At 46.3% G+C, this 19,884-nt stretch overlaps 1 pseudogene; it reads right to left on the reverse strand.

Annotated features, from left to right (window-relative positions):
* Positions 1 to 1,144: 1,144 nt before the first annotated feature.
* The window catches only part of LOC120042915, a 30,465-nt pseudogene continuing 11,725 nt past the window's right edge, over positions 1,145 to 19,884 (reverse strand).

Here is a 19,884-nt window from a genome sequence, read left to right on the forward strand (position 1 = left end):
CAAGTGGTCAAGCATTTAAATGTCTTGGAATGGCCTAGTCAAAACTCAGACCTAAATCCAATTGAGAATCTGTGCTATGACTTAAAGATCGCTGTATACCAGCGGAACCCATCCAACTTGAAGAAGCTGGAGCAGTTTTGCCTTGAAGAATGGGCAAAAATCCCAGTGCCTAGATGTGCCAAGCATATAGAGACATACCCCAAGAGACTTGCAGCTGTACTTGCTGTGAAAGGTGGCTCTACAAAGTATTGACTTCAGGGGGGTGAATAGTTATGGACGCTCAAGTTTTCTGTTTTTTGTCTCATTTATTGTTTGTTTCACAATAAAATGGCTGTAATTTGGTATCATTAAAACCCTACTACGCATTCCTGCGCCTGTCTTCCGACCGTCTACCAACGTGACAGTGGGCAAATGTTGTCATCAAAGTCTGGCATTCTCTGTGTTTATGGTGCTTTCAAGACAACTGACAACTCAGTTGTCTTGAAGGTCGGCTCATGAAGACGTCAGGTAGTAACTCTAGAAAGAGGCCCGAATTCCCGACTTGACCGTTCAAAACGTATATTTGCCCAGTCGGAGCTCGTTATTTCCAGAGTTCCCAGTTGTCTTGAACTCACTGAAGACAGATTTCCCAGTTCTGAGTTGTTTTGAGCAGAAATCATATTGGATTGACAGCACGGCCAATGTTGAATGCTCATTAATGTCTTAATCGACGGATTACCTCTTATCCGCCTGTAGTCCCCATATGCCATCATTTGGGCATCTCAATTGTCAGTAGAAACCACATTTGTTTAAGCAAGTCAGCCATATAAGCAATTTTTTTCTAAAAGGCAGTAAATGAGGCTGAATGAACTGTTTCGCTGCCAGACAAGGCTCCGCTGACAGCCAGGTGTAGCACTGGTATAGTGATATTCATGTATTGTTTAGTGTTGTGTTGTGTACTGACTTTGCTGGATTGCATCCCACATTTGTTGTTGTTGTTGCCCTCACAAACATTTACGTGCTACAATCACAACTGCAGCTGGCTGAGAGGGCAATAGTGCAACAAGCTGGCTGAGAGGGCCCTAGTGGAGACAGGTGGCTGGGAGGGCCCTAGTGGAACCAGCTCACGAGAGGCCCCTTGTGGAGCCAGCTGGCGGGGAGGGCCTTAGTGGAGCCGACTGGCTGAGAAGTCCCTAGTGGAGCCGGTTGGGTGGGAGGGCCCAAGTGGAACCAGCTCACGAGAGGCCCCTTGTGGAGCCAGCTGACTGGGAGGGCCCTAGTGGAACCAGCTCACGAGAGGCCCCTTGTGGAGCCAGCTGGCTGGGAGGGCCTTAGTGGAGCCGACTGGCTGAGAAGTCCCTAGTGGAGCCGGTTGGCTGGGAGGGCCCAAGTGGAACCAGCTGGATGAGAGGGCCCAAGTGGAACCGGCTGGATGAGAGGGCCCAAGTGGAACCAGCTGGATGAGAGGGCCCAAGTGGAACCGGCTGGATGAGAGGGCACTAGTGGAACCAGCTGGCTGGGAGGGCACTAGTGGAGCCACCTGGCTGAGAGGGCACTAGTGGAACCAGCTGGCTGGGAAGGCACTAGTGGAGCCACCTGGCTGAGAGGGCCCTAGTGGATCCGGCTGTCTGAGAGGGCCCTAGTGAAGCTGGCTGTCTGAGACGGCCCTAGTGAAGCTGGCTGTCTGAGAGGGCCCTAGTGAAGCTGGCTGTCTGAGAGGGCCCTAGTGAAGCTGGCTGTCTGAGAGGGCCCTAGTGAAGCTGGCTGTCTGAGAGGGCCCTAGTGAAGCTGGCTGTCTGAGAGGGCCCTAGTGAAGCTGGCTGTCTGAGAGGGCCCTAGTGGATCCGGCTGTCTGAGAAGGCCCTGCTGGAGCCGGCTGAAATAGAGGGCTCAATTGAAGCCGGCTGGCTGGGAGGGTCCTAGTGGAGCCTCCTGTCTGAGAGGGCCCTAGTGGAACAGGCTGGCTGAGAGGGCCCTAGTGGAACAGGCTGGCTGAGAGGGCCCTAGTGGAGCCGACTGACTGAGAGGGTCCTAGTGGAGCCGACTGACTGAGAGGGTCCTAGTGGAGCCGACTGACTGAGAGGGTCCTAGTGGAGCCGACTGACTGAGAGGGTCCTAGTGGAGCCGACTGACTGAGAGGGTCCTAGTGGAGCCGACTGACTGAAAGGGTCCTAGTGGAGCCGGCTGACTGAGAGGGTCCTAGTGGAGCCGGCTGGCTGAATGGGACTTAGTGGAGCCGGCTGGCTGAATGGGACCTAGTGGAGCCGGCTGGCTGAATGGGACCTAGTGGAGCCGGCTGGCTGAATGGGACCTAGTGGAGCCGGCTGGCTGAATGGGACCTAGTGGAGCCGGCTGGCTGAGAGGGCCCTTGTGGGGTGTTTTTTGTTGTTGTATATTGTTAACATTTTATTTTATATATAATTTCTCTTTTGAATCTTTTGTGATTTTAATGTTAACTGTTTGTGATTGTTGAGGGAGATAAGAAATGAACATCAACATGACCTTTCATGATGTGATGGGAAGACAGGCTTATCGTTGGTATGGTGCAACAACACCCATGTGTACATACACTATATATACAAAAGTATGTGGACACCCCTTCAAATTAGTGGATTCTATTTCAGCCACACCAACACACTCTCTCGTATACCCTTTCTCTCCCCTACCTTCCCTTTCTCTCTACCTTAGCCTCTCTCCCCTCCCCCCCTCTCTCCTCTCCACTTCTCTCTCCTCTACCCTCCTCTCTCCCCTCCCCTACTCTCTCCTCTCCACTTCTCTCTCCTCTACCCTCCTCTCCCCCCTCCCCTACTCTCTCCTCTCCACTTCTCTCTCCTCTACCCTCCTCTCTCCCCTCCCCTACTCTCTCCTCTCCACTTCTCTCTCCTCTACCCTCCTCTCTCCCCTCCCCTACTCTCTCCTCTCCACTTCTCTCTCCCCTCCCCTCCTCTCTCCTCTCCACTTCTCTCTCCTCTCCACTTCTCTCTCCTCTACCCTCCTCTCTCCCCTACCCTACTCTCTCCAATACACTTATCTCTCTCCTCTACCTTCCTCTCTCCTCTCCACTTCTCTCTCCTCTACCCTCCTCTCTCCCCTACCCTCCATTCTCCCCTCCCTTTCTCTCTCCTCTTCCCTTTCTCTCTCCCCTACCCTCCTCTCTCCCCTACCCTACTCTCTCCAATACACTTATCTCTCTTCTCTACCCTCCTCTCTCCCCTACCCTCCTCTCTCCTCTCCACTTCTCTCTCCTCTACCCTCCTCTCTCCTCTCCCCTCCTCTCTCCCCCACCCTCCTCTCTCCTCTCCACTTCTCTCTCCTCTACCCTCCTCTCTCCTCTACCCTCCTCTCTCCCCCACCCTCCTCTCTCCTCTCCACTTCTCTCTCCTCTACCCTCCTCTCTCCTCTACCCTCCTCTCTCCTCTACCCTCCTCTCTCCCCTCCCCTCCTCTCTCCTCTCCACTTCTCTCTCCTCTACCCTCCTCTCTCCTCTACCCTCCTCTCTCCCCAACCCTCCATTCTCCCCTCCCTTTCTCTCTCCTCTTCCCTTTCTCTCTCCCTACCCTCCTCTCTCTCTCTCCTCCTCCTCAAATCTCTCTCCCCACCCCTTCTCTCTCTTCTCATCTCTCTCTCTCTCTTTCTCTCTCTCTTCTTGACATACAGTGTTGGACCTGTTGATCTTGACTCAGCTCATAGACCTCTATCATCTACACCCCTCCCTTCTCCTACTCTAACATAACACCAATATAATATATACTCTCATTCATTTACATAGAGACAGATACAATCAATCATTGACACACTGAATATACAACAGTCAGATGCATGACACCATCACAACTTAACTGACATTAGTGGCTGTCCCCAGATGGACAGTTAGGCTACAGTAAAGTACATTTACAGGTGATCACATCATTGTCCTGCTTTGAGACACATTTTTACTGTCTGCTTCCAGTTGCATGTTATTTTACTAGCCCTGCAAATGGTAACATATTTTACAACATCAGAACATATCTCAGTAACTGTCACAACTGTATATTAGTATAACAGCCTCCTACCTGTGCTCCACAACAGGGACATCAGTATCACTGCAGGTATCATATCTGTCTCTAACTGGGGCTCCACTGACATATACAGTCTACTGTCATGAGGTTTGGACTGAAGAGTGGAACATACTGCTCGGCTATATGACTTCTATGTCATAAGTTCATTAGGTCTTTGATGTGAGATAAACTTCTTAGCAACTTATCTTGGATCAGTGGTTGAACACACTACAGCAAACTGAAAAACTCCACAGGAAACTGCTGACAGAGCAGCAAAGTTCACATAGTGTGTCCTATAATATCACCTCTAACTTTCTACTGCTTGAGTTCACCTCTTATAGAATATTGGCTTAATGTTCCAGCACCTCAATATAAACAGTACCGGCACCCAAAATGAGTACTGATGAGGTCTCATGTTAGAGCAGGAGAAGGGGGGATGTGGTGTAGAAGCTAGAGGTCTGTTACCCAAGTCAACTCAACAGGCCTGATGCTATATGTCGGGTCAGGCTGGACTGGGACAAGAGAGGAACAGGTTACTGGTTATGATGACATCACTGGTGAGTCAGAAGTCAGTGATAAAATGATATTCTCTCTCTACCATCTCTCTCCCCCCTCCTCCATCTTGTCCTCCCCCTTCCCTCTCCTCGATCTGGTTCTGATCATTACTCTCTTCTCCCTCCCCTCTTCTAATGCATATTATATAAAGGGGAGGGAGAATGAGATCAGGAGATGAGGGAGAGTGAGGAGATGGGGAGAAGGGGAGAGGGGGAGAAGAGGAGTGGGGGAGAAGAGGAGTGGGGGAGAGGGGGAGAAGAGGATTGGGGGAGAAGAGGAGATGGGGAGAAGGGGAGAAGAGGAGATGGGGAGATGGGAAGAAGGGGAGAGGGGGAGAAGGGGAGTGGGTGAGAAGGGGAGAGGGGGAGAAGGGGAGAGGGTGAGAAGAGGAGTGGGGGAGAAGAGGAGAGGGGGAGAAGGGGAGAGGGTGAGAAGAGGAGAGGGGGAGAAGAGGAGAGGGGGAGAAGAGGAGATGGGGAGTGGGGGAGAAGAGGAGTGGGGGAGAAGAGGAGTGGGGGAGAAGAGGAGAGGGGGAGAAGAGGAGAGGGGGAGAAGGGGAGAGGGGGAGAAGGGGAGTGGAGGAGAAGGGGAGAGGGGGAAAAGGGGAGTGGAGGAGAAGGGGAGATGAAAATCATCTGTCCTCGGTTGCAACACTCACTTCCGAGTTCCAAACTTCCTCTGGAAGCAACTTCAGCACAAGAACTGTTCGTCTGGAGCTTCATGAAATGGGTTTCTACGGCCGAGCAGCAGCACACAAGCCTAAGATCAACTCCTACTGTAACATCAGACCTCTAGCATCTACACCCCCCCTTCTCCTACTCTAACATCAGACCTCTAGCATCTACACCCCCCCTTCTCCTACTGTAACATCAGACCTGTTGACTTGGGTAACAGACCTCTATCATCTACACCCCCCCTTCTCCTACTCTAACATCAGACCTGTTGACTTGGGTAACAGACCTCTAGCATCTACCCCCCCCTTCTCCTACTGTAACATCAGACCTCTAGCATCTACACCCCCCCTTCTCCTACTGTAACATCAGACCTCTAGCATCTACACCCCCCCTTCTCCTACTCTAACATCAGACCTCTAGCATCTACACCCCCCTTCTTCTACTGTAACATCAGACCTCTAGCATCTACACCCCCCTTCTCCTACTGTAACATCAGACCTCTAGCATCTACACCCCCCCTTCTCCTACTGTAACATCAGACCTCTAGCATCTACACCCCCCCTTCTCCTACTCTAACATCAGACCAATACAATATATAATATGTCAAGTATCAGTAGTTCCATAAAACACTACTTGTTATTGGGTTATAGAATAGTGTTTATGGTCATATTACTTTCTCCATGTGGGATAATAAAGTTGACTAATATTGAACTGTTATAGTCACTGTAGATTTATACTCTACCTACCTGGTGGACTGACGCTTTGAGCCTGGAGATCTGAGGAGAAAGAGAGACAGAGGAGAAAGAGAGAGAAAGAGACAGAGAGATAGAGAGAAACAAAGGAGAAAGAGAGGAGTCAGAGGAAAAGAGAGAGACAGAGGAGAAAGGGAGGAGTCAGAGGAGAAAGGGAGGAGTCAGAGGAAGAGAGAGACAGAAGAGAAAGGGAGGAGTCAGAGGAAGAGAGAGACAGAGGAGAAAGGGAGGAGTCAGAGGAAGAGAGAGACAGAGGAGAAAGGGAGGAGACAGAGGAGAAAGGGAGGAGTCAGAGGAAGAGAGAGACAGAGGAGAAAGGGAGGAGTCAGAGGAAGAGAGAGACAAAGGAGAAAGGGAGGAGTCAGAGGAAGAGAGAGACAGAGGAGAAAGGGAGGAGTCAGAGGAAGAGAGAGACAGAGGAGAAAGGGAGGAGTCAGAGGAAGAGAGAGACAGATGAGAAAGGGAGGAGTCAGAGGAAGAGAGAGACAGAGGAGAAAGGGAGGAGTCAGAGGAAGAGAGAGACAGAGGAGAAAGGGAGGAGTCAGAGGAAGAGAGAGACAAAGGAGAAAGGGAGGAGTCAGAGGAAGAGAGAGACAGAGGAGAAAGGGAGGAGTCAGAGGAAGAGAGAGACAGAGGAGAAAGGGAGGAGTCAGAGGAAGAGAGAGACAGAGGAGAAAGGGAGGAGGCAGAGGAAGAGAGAGACAGAGGAGAAAGGGAGGAGTCAGAAGAAGAGAGAGACAGAGTTAAATGAACATCAACATGACCTTTCATGATGTGATGGGGAAGACAGGCTTATCGTTTGTATGGTGCAACAACACCCATGTGTACATACACTATATATACAAAAGTATGTGGACACCCCTTTAAATTAGTGGATTCTATTTTAGCCACACCAACAACCACGTGTACACACACTCTCTCTCCTCTACCCTCCTCTCTCCTCTCCACTTCTCTCTCCTCTACCCTCCTCTCTCCCCTCCCCTCCTCTCTCCTCTCCACTTCTCTCTCCTCTACCCTCCTCTCTCCTCTCCCCTCCTCTCTCCTCTCCACTTCTCTCTCCTCTACCCTCCTCTCTCCCCTCCCCTCCTCTCTCCTCTCTCCCCTCCCCTCCTCTCTCCTCTCCACTTCTCTCTCCTCTACCCTCCTCTCTCCCCTCCCCTCCTCTCTCCTCTCTACTTCTCTCTCCTCTACCCTCCTCTCTCCCCACCCCTCCTCTCTCCTCTCCACTTCTCTCTCCTCTACCCTCTCTCCCCTCCTCTCTCCTCTCCACTTCTCTCTCCTCTACCCTCCTCTCTCCCCTCCTCTCTCCTCTCCACTTCTCTCTCCTCTACCCTCCTCTCTCCCCTACCCTCCTCTCTCCCCTACCCTCCTCTCTCCCCTACCCCCCCTCTCTCCTCTACCCTCCTCTCCTCTACCTGCCTCTCTCCCCTATCCTTGTCTCTCCCCTACCCTCCTCTCTCCCCAACCCTCCATTCTCCCCTCCCTTTCTCTCTCCTCTTCCCTTTCTCTCTCCTCTTCCCTTTCTCTCTCCCCTACCCTCCTCTCTCCCCTACCCCCTCTCTCCCTACTCTCCTCTCTCTCTCCTCCTCCTCAAATCTCTCTCCCCACCCCTCCTCTCTCTTCCATCTCTCTCTCCCTCTTTCTCTTCTTGACATATAGTTTTGGACCTGTTGATCTTGACTCATCACATAGACCTCTAGCATCAACACTCCCCCTTCTCCTACTCTAACATACGACCAATATTAAATAGATACATAAAATATACTCTCATTCATTTACATAGAGACAGATACAATCAATCATTGACACACTGAATATACAACAGTCAGATGCATGACACCATCACAACTTAACTGACATTAGTGGCTGTCCCCAGATGGACAGTTAGGCTACAGTAAAGTACATTTACAGGTGATCACATCATTGTCCTGCTTTGAGACACATTTTTACTCCCTGCTTCCAGTTGCATGTTATTTTACTAGCCCTGCAAATGGTAACATATATTACAATATCAAAACATATCTCAGTAACTGTCACCAGTGTATAACAGCATCCTACCTGTGCTCCAGAACAGGGTCATCAGTATCACTGTAGGTATCATATCTGCCTCTAACTGGGGCTCCACTGACATATACAGTCTACTGTCATGAGGTTTGGACTGAAGAGTGGAACATACTGCTCGGCTATATGACTTCTATGTCATAAGTTCATTAGGTCTTTGATGTGAGATAAACTTCTCAGCAACTTATCTTGGATCAGTGGTTGAACACACTACAGCAAACTGAAAAACTCCACAGGAAACTGCTGACAGAGCAGCAAAGTTCACATAGTGTGTCCTATAATATCACCTCTAACTTTCTACTGCTTGATTTCACCTCTTATAGAATATTGGCTTAATGTTCCAGCACCTCAATATAAACAGTACCAGCACCCAAAATGAGTACTGATGAGGTCTCATGTTAGAGCAGGAGAAGGGGGGATGTGGTGTAGAAGCTAGAGGTCTGTTACCAAGTCAACTCAACAGGCCTGATGCTATATGTCAGGGTCAGGCTGGGCTGGGACAAGAGAGGAACAGGTTACTGGTTATGATGACATCACTGGTGAGAAGTCAGTGATAAAATGATATTCTCTCTCTACCATCTCTCTCCCCCCTCCTCCATCTTGTCCTCCCCCTTCCCTCTCCTCGATCTGGTTCTGATCATTACTCTCTTCTCCCTCCCCTCTTCTAATGCATATTATATAAAGGGGAGGGAGAATGAGATCAGGATATGAGGGAGAGGGGGAGAAGAGGAGAGTGTGGAGAAGAGGAGATGGGGAGAAGGGGAGAGGGGGAGAAGAGGAGTGGGTGAGAAGAGGAGATGGGGAGAAGGGGAGGGGGGGAGAAGAAGAGTGGGGGAGAAGAGGAGATGGGGAGAAGAGGAGATGGGGAGATGGGGAGAAGGGGAGAGGGGGAGAAGAGGAGTGGGGGAGAAGGGGAGTGGGGGAGAAGAGGAGATGGGGAGAAGGGGAGAGGGGGAGAAGAGGAGTGGGGGAGAAGAGGAGATGGGGAGAGGGGGAGAAGAGGAGTGGGTGAGAAGAGGAGATGGGGAGAAGGGGAGAAGAGGAGTGGGGGAGAAGAGGAGATGGGGAGAAGAGGAGATGGGGAGAAGGGGAGATGGGGAGAGGGTGAGAAGGGGAGAGGGTGAGAAGAGGAGAGGGGGAGAAGAGGAGTGGGGGAGAAGAGGAGTGGGGGAGAAGAGGAGATGGGGAGAAGAGGAGATGGGGAGAAGAGGAGAGGGGGAGAAGAGGAGAGGGGGAGAGGGGGAGAAGGGGAGAGGGTGAGAAGAGGAGTGGGGGAGAAGAGGAGAGGGGAGGGGGAGAAGAGGAGTGGGGGAGAAGAGGAGAGGGGGAGAAGAGGAGAGGGGGAGAAGAGGAGATGGGGAGAAGAGGAGTGGGGGAGAAGAGGAGATGGGGAGAAGAGGAGATGGGGAGAAGGGGAGAAGAGGAGTGGGGGAGAGGGGGAGAAGAGGAGATGGGGAGAGGGGGAGAAGAGGGAGATGGGGAGAAGAGGAGTGGGGGAGAAGAGATGGGGAGAGGGGAAGAAGAGGAGATGGGGAGAAGAGTAGATTGGGAGAAGGGGAGAGGGGGAAAAGAGGAGTGGGGGAGAAGAGGAGAGGGGAGAAGGGGATAGGGGGAGAAAGGGAGAGGAGGTACTGTTTGTCTCCCACCGTTCCACTCAGAGGACTCTACCTTCTGTTATCAAGTGGGCGTTTCCACTATATTTAGTATACCAGTCATTTCAGTGAAGGGAACAAGTGCACACTTTAGGAGAAAGTCTACAGTCCTGCGTCTGTGACACCAGATTATCACCTAGTGGCCATAAAAGGAACTGTCCTGTCAGTGTGTTTTTCCTGCTGGCTCAAAACAACACATGACCTGCAAACATGATATGATTCATGTGTGAGTACTAAAAGCATATGAATATAGTATATTATAGTATAGTTATTATATATGTGGGTCTGCTAGGTAAACACTCTTAATGTTTAATGTTTTAAATTGGGAACTATGTAACCAAACACATGTGAAACCTCATGATATGAGTGATAAGAAGTGTTTAAAAAGGTGAGTTCTGAACCCTGTAGACTACTGCACTACTTCTGAAGAAGACCAGAGTCATTTCAGAATGAAGACTGCTATAGTTCTGACGGTGTTGCTGTTCTGTCTGTCTGGGGCCTGGACTCAGGGAGAGAGTGGAGGGGTGACTAGTAGTTCTGTCTGTCTGTCTGTCTGGGGCCTGGACTCAGGGAGAGAGTGGAGGGGTGACTAGTAGTTCTGTCTGTCTGTCTGTCTGTCTGTCTGGGGCCTGGACTCAGGGAGAGAGTGGAGGGGTGACTAGTAGTTCTGTCTGTCTGTCTGTCCGTCCGGTCGGTCGGTCGCCTGGACTCAGGGAGAGAGTGGAGGGGTGAGTCGTCGTTCTGTCTGTCTGTGGGATGGACTCAGGGAGAGAGTGGAGGGGTGAGTAGTAGGTCTGTCGTTCTGTCTGTCTGTGGGATGGACTCAGGGAGAGAGTGGAGGGGTGAGTAGTAGGTCTGTCGTTCTGTCTGTCTGTGGGATGGACTCAGGGAGAGAGTGGAGGGGTGAGTAGTAGGTCTGTCTGTCTGTATGTCTGTCTGTAGTATATACAATAAATCAACAAAAGTATGTGGACACCTGCTCGTCAAACATCTCATTCCAAAATCATGGGTATTAATATGGAGTTGGTCCCCCTTTGCTGCTATAACAGCCTCCACTCTTCTGGGAAGGTTTTCCACTATATGTTGAAACATTGCTGCGGGGACTTGCTTCCATTCAGCCACAAGAGCATTAGTGAGGTCGGGCGATTAGGCCTGGCTCACAGTCGGCGTTCCACTTCATCCCAAAGGTGTTCGACGTTGTTGAGGTCAGGGCTTGTGAAGTTCTTCCACACCAATCTCGACTAACCATTCATGTATGGAACTCGCTTTGCGTACAGGGGCATTGTCATGCTGAATCAGGAAAGGGCCTTCCCCAAACTGTTGCCACAAAGTTGGAAGCCCAGATTCCTCTAGAATGTCATTCTATGCTGTAGCATTGAGATTTCCCTTCACTGGATCTAAGGGGCATAGCCCGAACCATGAAAAACAACCCCAGACCATTATTCCTCCTCCACCAAACTTTACAGTGGGCACAATGCATTGGGGCAGGTAGCATTCTCCTGGCATCCGCCAAACCCAGAATAGTCCGTCGGATTGCTAGAAGGTGAAGCATAATTCCTCACTCCAGAGAATACCTTTCCACTGCTCCAGAGTCCAATGCCAGCTAGCTTTACACCACTTAAGCCTACACTTGGCATTGCACATGGTGATCTTAGGCTTGTATGCAGCTGCTCGGCCCTGGAAACCCATTTCATGAAGCTCCTGACAAACAGTTTCTTGTGCTGATGTTGCTTCCAGAGGCAGTTTGGAACTTGTTGGTGAGTGTTGCAACCAAGTACAGATGATTTTTACACGTTACACGCTTCAGCACTCGGCGGTCCCGTTCTGTGAACATGTGTGGCCCACTACTTCTTGGCTGAGCCGTTGTTGGTCCTAGATGTTTCCACTTCTCAGTAACAGCACTTACAGTTGACCGGGGAAGCTCCAGCAGGTCAGAAACTTGACAAACTGACTTGTTGGAAAGGTGCCATCCTCTGACGGTGCCACGTTGAAAGTTACTGACATCTTCAGTAAAGCCATTCTACTGCTACTTGTTTGGTTACTACATGATTCCATATGTGTTATTTCATAGTTTCAATGTCTCCACTATTATTCTACAATGTAGACAATAGTTAAAACTGATCCTAGATCTGTACAATGTAGACAATAGTTAAAATAAAGAAAAAACATTGAATTTGTAGGTGTGTCCAAACAATTGACCGGTACTCTATATGTATTGTGGAGGTGAACTGGTCCTAGATCTGTGCAAAGGCATAACATCTACAGCAGGAACAACTGTCTGTGTTAGAGATCATATAAAACGAACTGATCCTAGATCTGTACAAAGGCATAACATCTACAGCAGGAACAACTGTCTGTGTTAGAGAACATATAAAACGAACTGATCCTAGATCTGTACAAAGGCATAACATCTACAGCAGGAACAACTGTCTGTGTTAGAGAACATATAAAACGAACTGATCCTAGATCTGTACAAAGGCATAACATCTACAGCAGGAACAACTGTCTGTGTTAGAGAACATATATAACGAACTGGTCCTAGATCTGTACAAAGGCATAACATCTACAGCAGGAACAACTGTCTGTGTTAGAAAACATATAAAACGAACTGGTCCTAGATCTGTACAAAGGCATAACATCTACAGCAGGAACAACTGTCTGTGTTAAAAGGCCCAGCTGGATTTAAAATGACATATTTGAATGTCAAATGATTTGTTTGTCAGTACAAGACAGGGTCTGTGGAGGCTTGGCCTATTAGTGGTAGATTTTTGGAGGGACCCTTGTCCCTATAGCCAATCAGTGAGCAGCTCCCCTTCCCCTACATCTCAGGCAGTTCTGTTACTCACAACACCCCCCTGCTTTCCTCAACAATGGAGCAGCTTCCCTTCCCCTACATCTCAGGCAGTTCTGTTACTCACAACACTCCCCCTGCTTTCCTCAACAATGGAACAGCTTCCCTTCCCCTACATCTCAGGCAGTTCTGTTACTCACAACACTCCCCCTGCTTTCCTCAACAATGGAACAGCTTCCCTTCCCCTACATCTCAGGCAGTTCTGTTACTCACAACACTCCCCCTGCTTTCCTCAACAATGGAACAGCTTCCCTTCCCCTACATCTCAGGCAGTTCTGTTACTCACAACACTCCCCCTGCTTTCCTCAACAATGGAACAGCTTCCCTTCCCCTACATCTCAGGCAGTTCTGTTACTCACAACACTCCCCCTGCTTTCCTCAACAATGGAACAGCTTCCCTTCCCCTACATCTCAGGCAGTTCTGTTACTCACAACACCCCCCTGCTTTCCTCAACAATGGAACAGCTTCCCTTCCCCTACATCTCAGGCAGTTCTGTTACTCACAACACTCCCCCTGCTTTCCTCAACAATGGAACAGCTTCCCTTCCCCTACATCTCAGTCAGTTCTGTTACTCACAACACTCCCCCTGCTTTCCTCAACAATGGAACAGCTTCCCTTCCCCTACATCTCAGGCAGTTCTGTTACTCACAACACTTCCCCTGCTTTACTAAAAAAAAATGTATTGTTACACCATGTAGGAGCAGTATAGACCTAGTCTGTTCATTATATACATCTACATGATGTATTGTTACACCATGTAGGAGCAGTATAGACCTAGTCTGTTCATTATATACATCTACATGATGTATTGTTACACCATGTAGGAGCAGTATAGACCTAGTCTGTTCATTATATACATCTACATGATGTATTGTTACACCATGTAGGAGCAGTATAGACCTAGTCTGTTCATTATATACATCTACATGATGTATTGTTACACCATGTAGGAGCAGTATATACCTAGTCTATTCATTATATACATCTACATGATGTATTGTTACACCATGTAGGAGCAGTATAGACCGACAGTAGCTGGCTACTTATTTAGATTTAGTTTGACCTAATGAAACTGCCTTAAATGTGCTGTAGTAAAATAAAATGTATTCGCACTAATCAATCAACACATTCCTGTCTTTGTATGTCTCAATATAATAGCATTATTTAATGAAATCCATTTCCTCAACTGCATTTCCCACTCCAGTCAGCAGACGGCGATGTTGCTATCTGCATTTCCCACTCCAGTCAGCAGAGCCAGCGATGCTGCTATCGTGACGTATAATGTAGTGGACGGTTCATCAAAAACAACAAGTCAACCACCTCGGTAGCTTGCTAGCCAACGTAGCCGAAAGATTCAAGCTGTTTTTACGCTTTCGGTGTATATTAGCTGCTGTGTTTTAGACACACTTCTATCGTATATACTTGTTAGCCTATTTAATTTAATGTTACGTTATTTTTTATTAGTCAGATATAGTAGCTGGCTGGTTAAATTAACACTAGCTTAGTCGCTAATGATAGCTAGCTAGCTAACATCCCCGAACATGAGGTCACTAAGCTTCTCCCCTCCTGCTAAAGAAGAAGGGGTCTGTTGGACGGAGAAAGAAGCTCTGGGGCTGAACATTGTAGTGAAAGAGGAGAAGGAAGAGGAGGATGTCACAGTTAAAAAATAAATTGAGGGCGAGGCTGTTACAGTGAAAGAGGAAGACGTTACAGTGAGAGAGGAGGATGAGAAAGAGGATGCCGTTTGTCGTGAAGAAGGAAGGGGAGATTTCTGTCACATTGAAAGATGAAGAGGTGGAGGTAGGAGATCTGATTTACATCAGTAAGTACCGCCTTAAATTGGGTTTTCCACTTTGGATATTCGGAGTTGGCTCGTCAATACCTCATCAAGGGAGGGTCCTGGGATGATGACTGATATGTCTAGAATCAGACGACGTAGAGAGCAAGCTACCCCTTGTTTTCTCCGTTCCGTTTCCAGAAAGTGACTTAACATATATATTTGAGAAGGGTCTATCTGGGGGCCACGGCATGTAGTGATTTTAATGTAGTTATGATTTACTACACACAGTGCCCCCCAATAGTGCCATGCGAGAGTTGGGTTGGCTACACCAACGATTATGGATATACTGACAATAAGTCTCTGCCCTATCAAGCGGAGTCATTGTCCACAAAGTGGCACTGTGGGTTGTCTAGCTCCCGCCTATCCTTTCTTTGGATTGGTGGATCTTATTATTATTGTTATCTATTGTTTATATTCTATGAGGGTTGTTGTCGTCAACCGCCTGTATTCAATGGAGAGAGATGCTAAGCTACTAGCATGAATATGCATAGCGATCTGGAGACAACTCCAATAGTGTTTTTTATCAAAGTTGTCGGTATGTCACGTGTCCACATAACAATTTAAGAATTACGACACTTCTGTTAGATCAAGTAAACCTCACGTAGCAAATAAGCCATTAATTTTGTTGTTGACCAAATTCAACACTTTCCACATTGGGTTGATAATTGTTTCCACTAGAAAGAGAACCAATTGGGTGCAACCTACTGTAACCAACTGGCATGACCTAGAGAGAAAACCAATTGGGTACAACCTACTGTAACCTACTGACACGACCTAGAGAGAAAACCAATTGGGTACAACCTACTGTAACCTACTGACACGACCTAGAGAGAAAACCAATTGGGTACAACCTACTGTAACCTACTGACATGACCTAGAGAGAGAACCAATTGGGTACAACCTACTGTAACCTACTGACATGACCTAGAGAGAAAACCAATTGGGTACAACCTACTGTAACCTACTGGCATGACCTAGAGAGAAAACCAATTGGGTACAACCTACTGTAGCCTACTGACATGACCTAGAGAGAAAACCAATTGGGTACAACCTACTGTAACCTACTGGCATGACCTAGAGAGAAAACCAATTGGGTACAACCTACTGTAACCTACTGACACGACCTAGAGAGAGAACCAATTGGGTACAACCTACTGTAAGCTACTGGCATGACCTAGAGAGAAAACCAATTGGGTACAACCTACTGTAATTGCATGAGAAAATAATGGTGCCAGTCAAAAGTCTCCATGAGTCTGCCGTTGTGCTGTAGAATTTGTGAATTTTGTCGCTTGTATAATAAGGGACTATCATTTGTCCCAACATCACAGGCCACAGACTTTATAAAGACTTCCAAAAGTTTTTCCACAGTTTGAGATCGACTGAGTTTTTTTAATGGTTTCTCCCTGTGCACCTGCCAATGAAAATCCATTGAACGAGACAAGTTACCAGACAGGACATATTGCTGATGCTCTTCCTATTGATAACCTGAATGACAATTAACTTGTGGTCGTGATGACAGCCTATTCGATGACGTCCATCGGGATTCCCCCCCAAAAAAGAAGACGCTCTGGATTGATCACTGGAGTCAGATGTGAAGGAGGAGGTTGATCATCAGGAGTCAGATGTGAAGGAGGAGGTTGATCATCAGGAGTCAGATGTGAAGGAGGAGGTTGATCATCAGGAGTCAGATGTGAAGGAGGAGGTTGATCATCAGGAGTCAGATGTGAAGGAGGAGGTTGATCATCAGGAGTCAGATGTGAAGGAGGAGGTTGATCATCAGGAGTCAGATGTGAAGGAGGAGGTTGATCATCAGGAGTCAGACGTGAAGGAGGAGGTTGATCATCAGGAGTCAGATGTGAAGGAGGAGGTTGATGGCCACATCGGTGAATCATACTTTTTGGAGAAAAGTCCTCTGGTCTGATGAAACAAATATAGAACTGTTTGGCAATAATGACCATCGTTATGTTTGGAAGAAAAAGGGAGAGGCTTGCAAGCCAAAGCTCACCATCCCAACTGTGAAGCATGGCGGTGGCAGCATCATGTTGTGGGGGTGCTTTACTGCAGGAGAGAGTAGTGCACATCACAAAATAGATGGCATCATGAGGTGGCGAAATTATGTGGATATATTGAAGCAAAATATCAAGACATCAGTCAGGAAGTTAAAGCTTGGTCGCAAATGGGTCTTCCAAATGGACAATGACCCCAAGCATACTTCCAAAGTTGTGGCAAAATGGCTTAAGGACAACAAAGTCAAGGTATTGGAGTGGCCCTCACAAAGCCCTGACCTCAATCGTATAGAAAATTTGTGGGCAGAACTGAAAAAGCGTGTGCGAGCAAGGAGGCCTACAAACCTGACTCAGTTACACCAGCTCTGTCAGGAGGAATGGGCTAAAATGCACCCAACTTATTGTGGGAAGCTTGTGGAAGTCTACCCGAAACGTTTGACCCAAGTTAAACAATTTTAAGGCAATGCTATCAAATACTAATTGAGTGTATGTAAACTTCTGACCCACTGGGAATTTGATGACATAAAAGCTGAAATAAATCATTCTCTCTACCATTATTTTGACATTTCACATTCTTAAAATAAAGTGGTGATCCTAACTGACCTAAGACAGGGAATTTTTACTAGGATTAAATGTCAGGAATTGTGATGAGATTAAATGTATTTGGCTAAGGTGTATGTAAACTTTTGACTTCAACTGTAGGTACCGTTACTGTGTTAAAAACAGAGGCAGTGGTGGGACTGATGTGTGTGGTGTTAAAGGGGAAATCTGAAATTTGTTTCTAAACATTGGAGTAAAAAAATAATGACATCTTTGTTATTGTTTCAACTGCAGATTGGCTGTTTGTTTTGTGGCTTTTTTAAAGGGGAAACCTAGGTTTTAAACAGAAACAAAATGGCAGCCCAGAGACCTGAGTTGTGTTGGAATACTCAAACTAACTGTACTACTGTACATCACCTTTTACAGTGGATTTCTGCTGTTGTGGGCCTTTAACCATCTGTCTGACTTGTTGTTCACACAGGAGAGAGATGTGACTCGTGGATCCTCTGGGGAGCCTCAACAACATCATGAAGCTGACGAGGCAGAGAAGAGTCTCTCCTGATCATATCACCTCAAGAAACACCAGAGGAGACCCACAGGGAAGAAATCTCACTGCTCTGACTGTGGGAAAGGTTGCAAATCTTCATCAGAACTTAAAATACACCAGCGAGTACACACAGGAGAGAAATCTCACCACTGTTTTGATTGTGGGAAGAGTTACTTAAGATCAGAATCACTAAAAGTACACATGAGAATTCACACTGGAGAGAAACTTTATAGCTGTGATCAATGTGGGAACAGTTTCTCACTCAAGCTGCCTGATAGTACACACAGGAGAGAATCCGTACCACTGCTCTGACTGTGGAAAGAGTTTTGTTAGTTCAACAGATTTAAAATCACACCAGAGAACACACACTGGAGATAACCCTTATAGCTGTACTCAATGTGGGAAGAGGTTTAATCACTCAAGCTGGCTGATAGTACATCTGAGAGCACACACAGGAGTGAAACCTTATAGCTGTGATCAATGTGGGAAGAGATTTGTTACATCTAGCCATCTGACTGTACACCAGAGAACACACACAGGAGAGAAATCTTATAGCTGTAGTCAATGTGGGAAGAGTTTTACTCAGTCAAGCAGCCTGGTATCACACCAGAGAACATACACAGGAGAGAAATATCATAGCTGTAATCAATGTCACAAGAGATACTCTGATAAAAGATCTCTGATCAAACATCAGAAAATACATACATTAAGTAGTTGTTTCATGATATCAATGAAATGTCACAATGTAGAATGTTTTACCATTGTAGTAGGAATACAAAGGATTTGAATTTGTTAAAAGTCCATATTGATACAGAAACACTAAACCATGATTTAGATGTATTAAGAACAAGTTGATTGACAAAGTCATGAAAAATGGAATAAACCACATTTTGGCTCTGATAAAAGATATGGCTCTGGGGTCAAAATGATCCATGTCAACTATGGTTCAATGTAAATATGTAGTGGGTCTAAAGTTTGTTTTAAATTATCACTCATTAAACACGAATCAATCAACACATGCTTCTCTTTGAACGACTTAATATAATATTACACTTTTATGAAATAAATGAAAATAAACTTTTGGTTCCTCAACTGCGTTGCCCACTCCAGTCAGCAGAAAGAGACGCAGCAGAAGTGCCTCTTTTTATATTTGATTTTATTTATATATTTTTTTATTCAAAATGCAGATCTACAATTTACATTGTTACATCATACAAAACAGAACACAGGTATTAACAAGAAAATACTAAAACATACAAAAAATATAAATAATGAACTATTCTAGTGTAGTTGTAATCACTCTGAAAAAATCTATAATGATTCAGGAGGATGTTATTGTTGTTGTTATTCACTAGGATTAATGTTTTAATAAAATAGTTACATTCAATCAGAAAAATGTGTAATTTTGGTATAGAATTTTGGAATTTTTGTTTGTGTATAAAGTATTTGGCAACAAGAATAAAAAAAATGAACAATCATTTCAATGGTCTTGTTATCATTGCAATAGTAACATATTATATCTTTCATGTCAAAAACATGGGTCGTGTTCATAATGGTAAATAAGTATTTTTCAAGGTTTTCCCAAAATTCTGACACAAGTTTACATTAAAGAACAAGTGGGACAGATTCTCACCTTTTTTCACAGAAAACGCAGATATCATCAACAGCCACAAATTTGGATATCATAGAATTACATGGATATACAGTATCTTATGTAAAATTTTAAACTGCACTTCCTTAACTTTGTTTGGTATACAATATTTGTAAGGCCTTAACCAGGCATTTTTCCAGACAATGGAATAATAAGCATGTTCCAGAAACATTTTCCTCTCGGTGGAAGTTGGTTTTGTGAATGAAGAATTTGTCTTATTACAACAAGATTTCTCAAGTAAGCCCACGCCTTCCAATCTGAGTTCTGGATAAACTTTGTGATCATTACCAAAGCTAAGATGAGTTTTCATGAGTGTAGTTAGACCACTGGGAACGGCTTTGATCACAGAAATAAACACTGAAAGGAATTGGAAACTCTTTCAATGTTATAAATTGTTCATATGTAAGAATATTACCTCTGTTGTCGAAAACATCAAGAACAAAGTCATTATTCCTCTCATGCCAGCTGGGGTAGAACAATGACTTATTCCTTACAGTTATGTCTGAATTATTCCACAAAAGAGCTTTATGTGGGGAAATATTGTGTAGGAAACATATTTTCCAGGCCTTAAAGCTTGTTGGTGAAACCTAGCCAATTTAGCGGGTAATCTTTCAGGAATATAATGACATTTCAGTAAAAATTGAAGACCTCCCAACTTATGAAACACATTATTTGGAATGAAATACCATATTGAATCAGTGTTGATCAAACATCTTGTCAACCAGTTGATCTTGAAAG

Source organism: Salvelinus namaycush, unplaced genomic scaffold, assembly GCF_016432855.1.
Source record: "Salvelinus namaycush isolate Seneca unplaced genomic scaffold, SaNama_1.0 Scaffold801, whole genome shotgun sequence".
In the NCBI taxonomy this organism is placed as follows: domain Eukaryota; kingdom Metazoa; phylum Chordata; class Actinopteri; order Salmoniformes; family Salmonidae; genus Salvelinus; species Salvelinus namaycush.